The sequence below is a fragment of the Polypterus senegalus genome, chromosome 9 (assembly GCF_016835505.1).
Source record: "Polypterus senegalus isolate Bchr_013 chromosome 9, ASM1683550v1, whole genome shotgun sequence".
NCBI classification, from domain to species: Eukaryota; Metazoa; Chordata; class Cladistia; order Polypteriformes; family Polypteridae; genus Polypterus; species Polypterus senegalus.
Window position 1 is genome coordinate 136849601 of NC_053162.1, and position 14392 is coordinate 136863992.

The window sequence follows — 14392 nt, forward strand, 5'->3', positions numbered from 1 at the left end:
CCCCTTCCCCTTCGGAACGTCCAAGTCCATTGGTTTGATGGCGAAGTCGCAAACAGCGGGACACGAACCTTCTCGTTCCCAGAATCCACTGGGGTAGGTCACATGTCCCTCGCCGGCAGCCGACATGCAGTCCCATTTTGTGCTCGTCGGCTCGAACAGGAGTGCACCACTGTCTTCGGGATTTTCTCCTGCTTCCCGCAGAGCCTCTTGGTCTTCTCCAAGGTACATGCACGGGACAAAATGATTCATTTTAAAAGGATTTTCCATTAAATCCCCGGCACATACCTCATGATGGTTGTCCTTCTCCGGAGGCCCCTTTCGACTCGTATGGTCGCTCCGTAGCTCATCCCGAGCGTCAGCCATGACGAGCTTGGATCCGCCGCTGGTGCTGTGGCTCTGCTTGCTCCTTTTCTTCCCCATGATGGACTTGGTGAAGGTGGGTTCAGGTGATGTTTTCTGCGTGCCTTGACGCTGTCTTCTCGGGGTTTTCTGTCCACAGAAATTTATGTACAGGTCCTCTGCCAAACCAACGGCCAGAGAATCCTGCCGGCTACGCCACTGTGACAGATTGGGGGCACTGTTGTCCCCTTGAACCCTCAGACCAGACAGCAGACACCAGGTAAAAGTCCAATAGTTGACTTTATTATAATTATACAGTGCACAAAGCACCCTCCTCTCCACAATACTCATGAACCAATACAATTCAATAATCAATCACGATCCTCCACTCCCAGACGCGTTGCCACCATACCACCCAGCTCAGCTCACTCGTCTGGGATCTTTCCCAGTCCTTTATAGTCCGTGACCCAGAAGTGCTTCTGAACCCTCAGTCCACATGACTTCCTAGCACTTCCGGGTCAGATCAAAAGTCTTCTTTTCATCCCGGAAGTACGTCATTCCTCCTGTCGCTGTGACTAAGACCTACTTCCAGGTTATAGGGCATGTAAGAGTCTCTGGGCATCCCTTCAGAGTCCTCTGTTGGCCCCCAAGGTATCCAGCAGGGCTGTAAAGGAAAACTCCACTGTCCGTGATTCCCTGCTGGCATTCGGGGTACTCAATACTGCAGGGAAGGCTCCACCTGGCGGCCTGGGGGTATTGGCCGGGATGACTGGCCGGCCATATTCCACAATAGCTTTGGCAACCCTTAAAGCACAAAAAACCAATTTACATGTCAGACTTTTTTGCACTTTCATAGAAAGTAAGGGTCAGTGCTGCTTCTTTGTATAGAAATATTGTAGAAAACTTTATCACTGCAATTCCACTCACAAAAAGATGCAGGTGAATGTCATCCCTCACACACCACTTGGCTCTCATCCTCTGTGCAGTCAGTAGTGAGTCACCTGAAACAGACATTTTGTATTAATATCATGCTTAACAATTGGGACTCATAAAAAGAAAAAAAGTATCAGGTTTTGGTTATACCAACCATAATTTAAATGTTAATGATACAATATGTTCAAACAAAAATATTGTTTAATAAAATGTCCGGTGTACTGTTATGAACAGTATGGTACATACCAAGAACAAAATCAGTCTTGTGGGATTCTGGCAAGCAGAGTCTTTTCTAGGACAGTAGAGGTAGCAGAAACCTGCTAAATAGAAACTATAGGATCGCTTAAGACAAATAAAGTAGGCCTTTAAAGTGTGGCATTGAAAAGCCATGTTTACTAATCTCAGCATTGACAACAAGTGCACCAAACTTCTCAAAGTATGCCATCAGGAGCCTTGTCACATGGGGACAATGGACCCTCATCTCCAAAGATGGAAAGATTTGGCTTGAGACAATCACTTCTGCCTAAAGTAACTGGCCACAGTATGTCTAACTCACCCCCAACTTAAATTCTGTTAATCAGCAAAATATCAAGCTAAACACTGGTTGCCTTTAAAATGAATGCAATCAAAACATGTGTTTCATAATTACTGTATACTGGCAAGATTACCTGAATTTGTCCCAGACAGTGGGTAAAAGGTCTGTAAAACGAACCATTGGTCCAAGCCATCAAATTGTAAATAACACAAAATGCAATTTATATCTTAAATTTAATACCACCTCACTGCATTTTCCCCAAAGTGGTACAAGTTTACTTGCTATACAGCCAAAAAACAAAACAAAACAAAAAAAAAAAAAAATACATTTACAGAAACCCTTGCCTCTTAAATTTCCAAAGTTTTAGCCTTGTCAGTGGTTTTTGACAGAGTGGTGATCTTGAGACATTTGTTAGGCCTAAATCACTTCTCAAAACTCATCCAGAATGCACTGTAGTTTTTGGTAATCCTGGAAAACATTTAAAGCATCAAAATTGCCCTTAATTCTGAATATTAATAGTAACTATAGTAATTTACAAGTTAATTTTTTTAAGTAAAAGAAATTACTGTAAATCAGTGAATACTATAAAGCTGCATATAATAAAAATGGACAAGGTTTCTGAAGTGAAAAATTGTGACCCTCATACCATGGGTTTAGTTAAGTTAAAACAGTTCCATTGCTCTTTGATACTTAATACATCAAGATGTTACTTAAAAATAACTCACCTTTATAGAGGGAAAAAACACCCCCAAAAATACACACAACTCCATAAACACTGGAGTGAAATAGCCATACAAATCCAAGAAAAAAGTGTATAAATAAAACTGCTGTTAATCCAAGCGCTCCTTCCAAAGTCCGAGGTAGCCAAATAGCCAAACACATTCAAGTTTCTGTCAACACAACCATTTCAAATATCACTGGGATGTGGACGCTCAAGAACTTTGACCTGGGAAGCTTGCAATAAAGTTGGCGAGTGCAGCGGTTTTGGTCATTTTTATTTAGAAAAATGATTTGCTCTGCTGTGCTGGGTTTCAGGCAACTCCTTTTTTTTGCAGAGGACTTCCCCAGCCTTTGAAAAATTGCGTTCACTGGAAACAGATGTTGCTGGCAGACAAAGACACTTGCTGGCAAGCTGATAAAGATTGGGGTAAACAGTTATTCTCTCCTTCCAATATAGGAGTAGATCTTCTCATCTACCAAGATAAGCATCCGTTAGGTATCTCTTCACCTCCACAGTGGCATCTGCAGTGGCACTGTGGACTCTTTGAGCCTCGGAAACACTCAAGTCCAAAAGTTGCCATAGATTGTCTGTGGGACATGCTGCTTCCAAGGATGGGGCCAGGGCTGATGTTGAAGGCTGTGGTTCTGTTTGAAAGAGTCAAAGAGTACATGGTTTTATTCACAGTACACATTAAATGTATCAAATACCAAAAATAACAATTCCATACAAAAATGACCTTGGAGTGTCATGTGGACAGTGTCTGGCGAGGACCGCATTAGGGATGCGCATTCCAAGGTGAGTTGTCTCTCAGCCTCTCTGACACGGTCTGGATTGCCAAAGCCAATAGTTTTGAATCTTGGGTCCAGGAGCAATCAGTTTTGATACAGACATCATTTTCTCTTCAGACATTTCAGTTGTTGCATGTTTTAGTGGAAGAAGGAGGGTCAGGCATTCACTAATAATATCATACTCCCCACTTGTTAAGGGAACAACCTTAAATTAGAGAGGGCAGCACCAACTGCATCATGTTGGTCATACAGACGCTGCAGCATGTCGTAAGTGCTATTCCATCTGGTGTCCACTTCTTAAACCACCTTCTGCACTGGCCTGCCCATTGGCTGCTGCATCTCTGATAGTTTTTCCTTAGCATTGCAACTTGACCTGAACAAAGACACAATTTTCCTTGCTTTCTGACGAATTTCCTGGAGCTTTGGGGTCTGGTTGATTGCCTTTTTTACTACCAGATTCAGGGTATGGGCAAAGCATGGCACATGATGAACTTTTAGCAGCTGGGCAGTGGCAACAAGATTGGTTGCCTTGTCAGTCACCATGCGGTGTATCTTGCCACTGATTCCCCAGACCGTCATTAGCACACTCATGGACTCCGTGATGTAAGCAGCAGTGTGTGTCTGGGGAAATTGGCTGACACAAAGGAGAACTGTGGCCAGTTTGGCTTCAGCTGTGACATAATGTCATGTGACACCCAGATAACCATCCATATTTATTGAAGTCCACATATCAGAGGTCCAGCCTGCTTTACCTCAGCCATTGCCTTCTCTTTGGCTGCACAGTACTTGGCCTGAACCATGGCTTTTAGTGCCTTTCTGGTTGGGAGGATGTAGCTGGGATCCAGTTTGTTAACAAAAGCCTGGAAGCCATTATCTTCGACAATAGAAAGGGGCTGCAAATCTTTTACCACAATGTCAACCAAAGCCTCATCCAGTTCCTCTTGTCTGCCTAAAAAAAACCCAAAAAAACACAAAACAAGCTTATTGCAGCAAGCAAACTGTGTACACCCGCAGCAGTCCTCACGCTCCAGACAAACTTTCACCACTGCTGGTTCAGAATTGTTAAAATATTTGTAATACTATAAGAATAAAAATTTGTCATACCTTGCTTAGAAGTTCCAGTGTGAGCAGATACAGCAGGATTGTCATACTCCTTTGTAACTCCAGGATGCATCAACCTCAAGTGACAAAGCATTGAAGACATGTTACTGCTAAATGCAAGTTGCTTATCGCAAATCATGCATTTTACCTTTGATGGAGATATTAAATCAAAGTAATTTGACACCAGAGATCGAGACCTCTTGCGTGAACCTTCCATCGTGTATTCCAAATGTAATCGCAAAGTAGATTAGTCATATTATCGGTATGTCTATATCTCAACTCACTCGTCTCCAAAAAATAACCTTCAAACTTAGAGGCATGCATTACTAATTTTAAGTAGTTTAGGTACATATTAGACTGAATTGATATCAGGTGAGTGTTTTGGACACTGTGACATTCACAGGTATAAGCTCCAAGTGTCAGTGATATACTGATACGAACTGGCGCTACGCATCCACATCATCACGTGCATTGGAAATGAGATGCTGAGCTTTTGATGCACACTTGTTTCAAAACGACACCTTGAAGCTTGTTTAAAAAGTGCACGTGAGATGATGAAAGGGAGGCAAAGCCAAATGTCACTGAGATCTGTCGTGTGTTACTTTGATGAACACTATCAATTACTTCACCCCATGTTAGCCTTGTTAATGACGACCCTGTAGACACTTCATCGATTATGCAGACGCCGACATAAAGATACTTATGCACTGGAAACAAAGAGCAGGCAGCTATCCATATTTATAGTAATTTCCAAAAAAATCTGTCTTTGCCAGAAACATTTATTTTTGTTTACTGTAAGAGCAGCCCATACTAATCATAGATCTCGAAGCATGCGCAAATACTTGATACATGTATACCACCTAACGTTCAAAGTACAAGACCTGCAGTTTACCTAATGTAACATAATATAGCTACTACAACTAAAGAAACCCCCTACGTTAGATAGATCTACGTTTCATTATACACATGAAACAAGACACATATTTTCATTAGATACATCTTGATCGCGCTGCTGCCTCATAGTATGGAGACCTAGGTTAATTTCCTGGCTCCTCCCTGTATGGAGTTTGCATGTTTTCCCCATGTCTGCATGGGTTTCCTTTGGGTGTTCAGGTTTCTTCCCACAGTGCAAAGACATGCAGGTTAGGTGTTTTGGCAACCTAACTTGTCCCTAGTGTGTGTGTGTGTGTGTGTTTGCATGTGTGCACGTGTGTGTGTCCTGCAGTGGGCTGGCACACTGCCCGGGATTTGTTCCTGCCTTGTGCTCTGTGCTGGCTGGGATTGGCTTCAGCAGACCCCCATGACCCTGTGTTAGGATATAGCAGGTTGGACAATGACTGACTGACTGACATCTTGAACATTAATGCAGTAATTATAGCAGTAATAATGAACCTGAGGAAAAAAAGGAAATATTTATGAGAAGAGACCGAAACAGTGATATCGTAGCAGACAGTATAAAAAGAACATATAGGACAGTAAATAGAACATATAGAATATCAAATAAAAAGTGTATATCATTTAACACTATATAACATAATATGACTATATACTATATTGATTTCTATATGCAGCGAATAAATGTATAACACTTGTGGTAGATAGGGGGCGCTCTCGCTCCCTTGAACCCCTGTCCACGACTCCAGACACCAGTTAAAAGTCCTCAAATCAACGTTATTCAATTGCCACAGTGTACAAAGCACACTCTCCTCCACAATACTCATATAAATCACTAATACTAATCACAAATACACAAATAACCAATCCTCCACCTCCCTGACGCGTTGCCACTCTTCCACCCAGCTCAGCTCGCCGTCTGGGAGCTCCCACAGTCCTTTTATATCTCCTGACCCAGAAGTGTTCCCAATCCCCAGTCCATGTGATTCTCAATCACTTCCGGGTCAGGTAAAAGCTCTTCTCTTCAACCCGGAAGCCCGTTGCTCTTCCTATGACGAACTTCCGGGTCATAGGGCACGAAGAAGTCCTCGGTCCTCCCTGCAGCTCCCTCTTGTGGCCCCCATGGCATCCAGCAGGGCTGTGCATAAAAACCACATTGTCCATGATGCCCTGCTAGTCTTCTGGGGACCTCCATGCTGCAAGGAGGGCTCCACCTGGCGGCTTGGGGGTATTGGCCGGGATAAACGGCCGGCCATCCTCCACGCACTGTTCACTATAGAAGTGAAGCAGTGCAATACAGAGACTGGAATATTTATGAGAACAGCCAGAGTATTATAGTGAAGGAAGTGTTTTGAACCGTATTAGTACAGCTGTTCTTATGCATTCCAATAGTCAGCATTTTAATATGCAAAATTTGTCGTTTTATTTTTTGATACTAAGTAATGTACTACACAATAATTTCAGTTGTGTTGATGATCCAGAAATATTTGTTTCACCAATCACAAATCTGTTGAAATTTTGTAACCTGGTGGTGGAATATGCAGTGTAATGTAATTAATATAACTTCCTAACTCTCAGGTCGAAGCAGTAAGTTGACATGAGGAGTGGAAATGTCTCGCTTCCATGTATTGCGGTTCGAAGCACTGAGCAGACATGTGTAGTACTGAGATTGCATCATGACGGGGCGCTGAAGCCTCAGACATGCGTAATACTGAGATTGCGTCATGACGGGGCTTCGAAGCCTCGAGCAGACATGGTCACTGGTTACTAAATCTTTGTGAAGCCTCAGCACACTCAAAGGCATTGACGTCTATATTTTGAGAGTCTATCTGACACTTAACTCTCTAGTTATATTTTGTAATTTGTATTGACATTACACTGCATTTCAGTTGATATAGTTAAACTACAATTCAGGTAGTTGCTGAGAATGACTTATTGTTCTTGTGGATTGCTGTGATTTCCTTTGTCTGATACATAGTGTCAAAGATATATTGACATATATCAACTTTATATATATAAAAAGATTATAGGTAAATCGTGCAAACTTTTTTATGGAACGCCTAATTTTGTTCAAAACCGTACGTCATATAGTATACATCTATAAATATATTTTTTTCGTCTTCATTAGGAGAATACAACAATGATACTCTCGTGTCAATTAAACAAATTTAACTTGTATATGTCAAACAACATATTTCTACATCGACCGCAGTAAGAACAGTAGTAGTAGTTCAGTTGTGCGGAGGTCGTTAATTATTCCGATTAGGTGGCTCAATGGCATTGCAACTGTCTCTCAGTAAAAACACTAGGGGTTTGTTTGTTTGATTCTCATCTTGTGGAAGGGTTTTTTTTTTTCCAATTCCTCCATTTAACAATATTTTCAGCTTGGATGGATAACGAGCGAATCATGCTATCAAGAGAAGGTTGGGCCGTCGTAGTCGGGCAGGGGGCACACGTCCCTAATTATATTGTGTATGTAAAGAGTTTCACTGTAAAACGTAATAAGCTTCATATTTGTGTGTTAGGAGACCCTGTTGTCGTACTGAATTTGTATTGTTGAAAAACAAACTACTGTGCAGCATGCCTAAATGTGTCTTTTCGTTTCTGATCGCTATACGGCACTTCCAACTTGGGACAATTCGCTATTAACAGTTTCAGCCAATCAGCGCCTTCTAAACATGCAGAATGACAGTGTGAACCTTTATTGTAGTGGCGCAGCATCTTCGTTTCAGTCAGTCATTGTCCTTTTGTTAGACTATTTACTGTTAAGTGCTGCTTAAGCTACCGTTTATAGTACAACGTAGTTCTTAAATTGATATTGAAATACACACACAAGTCTCCTAAATTATTTATTGAAATGCCTACATTTACAGTGTCCGTTTTAGGAAGTCGTAGTTTTTACTTGTTCCCGTTATTAGGAATTATAATTTCTCAGTATCACATATTATTCGTTATTATACATTGAGATTCTGTTTTATATTCTGTATAAGCAAACTTTTTAAAAGGAGCGTTAATTGAACTGACTATAGCAGACTTGTCATCTTCTTAAAATGACTTTATTGATTTGATATTGACAATTAATCATAAGGCCAAAAATCAAGGAGGATCTGAGTTTGCATGGACTGTGCTGTTTCTTTTTTTTTCGTGACATCGCGTCAGTAGAGTGCGTCACGTTAACAATTCATTCTGTCCTAAATGACAGCGCACACGCTTTTTTATATTTCCTAAAGGCTAACGTGTCTCAATTTGCTCATTAATATATTTTGACAGTGTATTTTAGTGAGAATGATTATAAACATATTACCCATGTTCATTTCCCATGTAGATATGTAACGTTTAGTGAGAATAAATAAAAAGTAACAACACATATAATAGTTATGTTGCATTATGATTAACAAAATTCATAGTTTATCTGAAATGTTCTCCTTATACAATCGATTCATTCCACTTCTGAAGGTGTACATTGTCGGTATTCTCCGTTGCATTTGCCCCCGAGTGTAACGTGTGCCAGTGCAACTGACCCTGATGCCGAGGCTCTTGTCACGAATATTCCCATCTTGTGCTTTTTCCCGTTCTTGCCAGTTTACTATTATTACTGGACACGTATGTAGAGGAAATGTGTGTCTTATTTTATGTCTATGAAAGGAAGGACGGTAAAGCCTTGAATGAACTGAGTGTTGATGCTTGGGTAAGAAGACAGGTTAAGGAGCAGGGAATGTTAAATGTGACAGTGACTGCGGGGGATTGTGTAACTGGAAGATGGTTTAAGAATATAGAAACGACAAAAGCTTAGTCTTTCAATAATTCTATTTACATCAATGATTTACTCTGTTGTGTTGCAGTTCGGAAGATTACTTATTTACCCCCTCTGCGCAGCCTTTGATAAGATGCATTCCGGAGAAAAGGATGTTGCTGACAAAGTCAGGTGCTTTTTTGAAAGTTTGGCTCCAGATGTGCTTATCCAGTTGGTCCTTCTTGCCAGTATACTTGAGTGATCTTTATGTTCACCTCTGGATGGATTCGCAAAGTTTCTTTACAACTTTTTTGTCCCATTAACGCAGAAATCCCGAGGCTTTCCTAAAATTGCAGAAGACACTGTTGATGGCACTGATTCTGTTTTAAAGACAGTTGCAATTAGTTATGCAGCACACGCTTTTACTCACATTGCTTTTTGGAAATCAATAATACAAATCAGCTACATATCTGGGAATCACTGAATAGTAAAAACGTTTAATGAGGAATGTCTTGCGCATATACTGGTGTAATGACCACGTCGGCTTTAGTGAAGCGTTTATCAGCCTCTCTGATATGATCGCCATGGGGTAGAATAGATTCTGGATTGTTATAATAGGCCTACGTGCTACCTTATGCAAAATATGCTGATTAATTTGTTACAGATTCTTGGAGGACCCGATTCCACACCAAGGAAAAAGGTGCCCCGTGTAAATCGTTCATAATGTCTCCAAAATATAGTTGTTAACTTACAGACAAGTACTACTTAACTGCTTTATACAAAATCCTTATTTCAACATATGCGAGCCCCAATTAGGATTTGAACTTGCGTTACCGTATCTTATCGCCCCAGCTCGATCAACTGCTTTTACACTTTGAGCCAAAATGGATTAGTTAAGGGTGTGACCAAATCAACTGTTGACTGCACAGATATCAATGACGTCATTACGCTAGCGCGCCTCAAAATCACGTGATGGGCGCATTTCAAACAAGCATCGAAGCGGCGCTTCGAAAGTTCGACACAGTGTCAAAACCTCAGTATCAAGTGGCCCATCACTAATAAACAGTACAACGCTTGCGTGGCGGTAGCGTCACCTAGACTGCACGTGGGTCGAGTCGCGTGAAGGATAAAACCAGCATTACTCCTGGAGTCAATTCTTCCACCGACGACTTTAATGAGTGCTGCGCCCTCAGCACAACACGGCTTTAGTACACCTTCCCCTGACACATTTTGTCACAATATCGGCTCAAGCGCAGTAGTCTTCTGTTGCAGCTTCCTGCACGCAGCTGCCTTTACGCACAGTTCACTGGGAGAGCGGTCCTGTCACAGTAAAACCGATACTCCAGGAATTTTTTGCCTACCTTTCCAGTCCACCGCTGGCGTCACAGTGGAGCGTTTAACCGTAGAACTTAACAGTTGATTTGAACATATCTTTGTTAAGTTTGCTTGCTAGTATGGAATGTTACTTACTTTTAATAAATTCAATGAAAACGGATTTAAGATTGACGTTTGTCACGGCGGTAGTCTCTAAAGCTCGAGCTTTCTGAAGCCCACACGAGCACTCACTCAATAAATTACGTGATCAAACAGCAGCAGCACAGCGCAGCTGGCTCTGCTGTAATTCTGCGTGCTTCCTCTGCCCTCTGCTGTTCAATATTTAGAAAGGTCTCTTACCACTTTTCCATCGGAGTGCAAGATACCCGTGGAACAAACACAAACAAGTTTACAGCTAAAATGTTTCTTTTGTCTTTTTTGTAGGTGGCAACTGTCGGTGTGTTCCCGGATCCTCGTCTGAGCCTCCGGATTTGCACCAAGCCGTCTTCTAATCACGTCGGGGATCACTAAGTCTCTGTCAAAGCGGAGTTGGGCACTCTTTGCACAAAGAAGGCACTCGGAATCTCAGGATAGGCAGCAGAATTAAGCTTTATTGTCCAATGCACGTACAGACTCAAATCAAATGACTTTTATTACAGTTCTTATTAAAAGATGACCACAGTCAGTTCATTTGTCACCCTATCTGACTACCAATATTTCCCAGCCTAATTAGCGCAGCACTCTATTCTGTCCATCATGCCCAGTTAACATGCCTTCTCCCCACCTTGAACCAGTCCAGTTCCTGCCTCCATTATTTCTAGTCCTCAGCTCACATTCGCTACCTAGATAGATAGATACTTTATTAATCTCAAGGGGAAATTCACATAATCCAGCAACAGTATATTGATACAAAAAAACAATATTAAATTAAATAGTGATAAAAATGCATGTAAAAGCAGACAATAACTTTGAGTAATGTTAGCATTTACTCCCCAGGATGGAATTGAAGAGTCGCATAGTGTGGGGGAGGAACGATCTCCTCAGTCTGTCAGTGGAGCAAGACAATGACAAAAGTCTGTCACTGAAGCTACTCCTCTGCCTGGAAGTGACACTGTTCAGTGGATGCAGTGGATTCTTCATGATTGACAGGAGTTTGCTTAATGCCCGTCGCTCTGCCACAGATGTTAAACTGTCCAACTTTACTCCTACAATAGAGCCTGCCTTCTTAACAAGTTTGTCCAGGCGTGAGGCGTCTTTCATCTTTATGCTGCCTCCCCAGCACACCACCGTGTAGAAGAGGGCACTTATTGCAGATGTTGAAGGACGCCAACCTTTTAAGAAAGTATAGTCGGCTTTGACCTTTCTTACATAGAGCATCAGTATTGGCAGTCCAGTCCAATTTGTCATCTAGCTGCACTCCCAGATATTTTTAGGTCTGCAACCTCTGCACACAGTCACCTCTGATGATCACAGGGTCCATGAGGGGCCTGGGCCTCCTAAAATCCACCACCAGCTCCTTGGTCTTGCTGGTGTTAAGGTTTAAGTGGTTTGAGTCACACCATTTAACAAAGTCTTTTATTAGGTTCCTGTACTCCTCCTCCTGCCCACTCCTGATGCAGCCCACGATAGCAGTGTCGTCAGCAAACGTTTGCACGTGGCAGGACTCCGAGTCGTAATGGAAGTCCGATGTATATAGGCTGAACAGGACCAGAGAAAGAACAGGACCAGAGAAAGTACAGTCCCCTGCGGCGCCCCTGTGTTGCTGACCTGTGACCTCAGGTGGTGAAGAAGCAGCCGCTCCATGGTCTTCATCAGATGTGACGTCAGAGCAACAGGCCGGAAGTCATTCAGCTCACTGTAAGGTTAAGCTACCTGTAAGGTGACCAGAATTTTTTGGGCCAATCCGGGAATTAGAGGAGCGTAGACTACATACAAAGCGAAAGCTTATCACGTGATTTCTCGCCAAAGTTGCAGGATGCAGTAAAACATAACCTCCGTCAAAACACGCGCATGACCGGCAACTTCAAATTATCCTGGTAATGAGATACATTCAAAAAAGTGAACCAGCTGAAACCGGGGACGGAATCTTAAACTGGGGACAAAACGGGGACATGTTTTTGAGTGAAAAATTTTGGGAAAATGGGGACAGATGGTCACCTTACTACCTGGAGAGAAGGAGGATTCTGCCTATCAGCCTCTCACTATATACCTGACCTTGACACATGAAATATTGGTTTCCAGCTTGCTAAGAAGAAGAAAAAATATACAGGCACACGACTTTTTGTGATTTAACCCTTGCTATACTAACGTGCACTAGGATATAATGCTTATTTTCATATATGCTCATGTTTCTCTTTAAATATATGCAATTCATTAACTTTAAGAATATACTTTTCTATATGTTTTGCACCATTCTATTGCTGTAGCTTAATTCTTATTTACTGGCAGAGAGAATGTAACTGGTACAGGAAGATGATGTGTCAGTGTAGTACATTACAGTTAAATCTGATGTTAAGTAGTTCAAGAAAATGCAAAGATTCAGATCAGCTTAACGTGACTTTTTATGATGTTTTTAGAGAGTCAAACATTGTAGTATTTCCTAAAAAAAATAGTCTTACAGATCACTTTATAAAAGTTCTCAAAAAGCTTTAATTGCTAAGAGAATTTGTATTTGTTAGTTTCTGTAATTTGGAGTATAATCAGTTTTTTTGTTTTGTTTGGGATTACAGTAACAAGTTCAACACTTGCAATACAATGCAGTGTCCTGTTGGGGACACCCCCACTCAACAACTGCTGATATCTTTTAGCTTTTGTTTTGTATAAATCTTTTGTCCAAAGTCAATTTGTAGGGGAATAACAAAGCTGAGTCTCAAATGACTCCATCAGAGAATAAACTAATTTGGCCAGAAATCAGTTGGATTCTAGTTAAAAGTTTGCCTGACTCAGACAATTCCATTTTGCTTTCATTTGGATTGGGTTTTGACTCTGTCTTGACTGGATGTGGTTTTGAATTTGGTAAGCGTGGTCTTGATTCAGTACTGGTTTAAGTATGGTGGAATGTAAAACGAGTGACATCTATCATATATATTTTGTATATGTCAGTATTTGTAATGTTAAGGAGACAGGAAGTGGAATAAACGCGTTTTCTAGTCTCCTCAGAGTTTCACTGATAAGGAAAGCACCATCTGGGCCAGTTTTAGGACTGAATTGTTTCCTTTCTTTCTTGTTTATTTGGAACTAGAGAAAATACTAGACTGGTGGGTTGAACCTGCCTGAGCTTATTCATTAAGGAATGTTATAGCCACAGGAACCAACCAGGAAGGTGGCTGTGCCCGAGGTGAGTGTGAGTTTGTGTGTGCCAGGAGCTACAGAAGAACAATAATGAGGTAGCCTTGCAAAATACTGCTTGTTAAACCGTGCGTACATCAATTTGGTTTGTATGTGACACCAAATCCTAATCTCCAGCAAGGCAAATGAAGCAGACCAGAGTTAAAGTAGAATGATTTAATTAATTGGCAAGCATTTTTTAAGCATTTTATTGATTTTATTAAAATCAAATAACCTTCCATACAAGCAAGTCAAATTTAACAAAACTAGATTTGAAATAAATCAACCCCCACCCATGAGCCTGCCAAACATTTTCAAAGATGGATTCATTGCAATGGACTTGTAATGCTAAATATTTTTTGCAGATGTCTGTGTGGTTTCTGAAACAGAAAAAATACAAAAACATTACATAAATGTCACAAAAATAACATCCTAGAAATTAACAGAGCACTATGACGTGCCGTCATTGGCAAAGACACTGAACAGAAGTTACTAAATGTGTTAAAACTGCACAAATATGGACCATGCACAGTTTCCACTTAAACAGCATTTACCAAGCCTGTTTTCTAGAAGTAGTTATATAAAAATAGAGAAACAACTTTTGTTAATGTACTTTATGCAGTAACACACTTTGACATAAAATGTTGCCAGAACACGTTAGTAAAACATCGTTAGAATTTTTACTATTACTTACAGAAAAAATTGTG

The 14392-nt window shown here is 41.1% G+C and overlaps 1 long non-coding RNA gene across 2 annotated transcripts; it reads right to left on the minus strand.

Moving 5' to 3' along the window:
- Positions 1-1053: 1053 nt before the first annotated feature.
- On the minus strand, positions 1054-10594 carry LOC120535009. Of its 2 annotated transcripts, XR_005634842.1 has the most exons (5): positions 10515-10594; positions 4421-4494; positions 3265-4265; positions 2533-3172; positions 1054-1340 (listed from the first exon to the last, which is right to left on the minus strand). It is a non-coding gene; the product is annotated as an uncharacterized LOC120535009 (long non-coding RNA). The 2 variants fall into 2 exon arrangements; XR_005634841.1 differs by having other exon boundaries at positions 2533-4265.
- Between the last annotated feature and the right edge of the window lie 3798 nt (positions 10595-14392).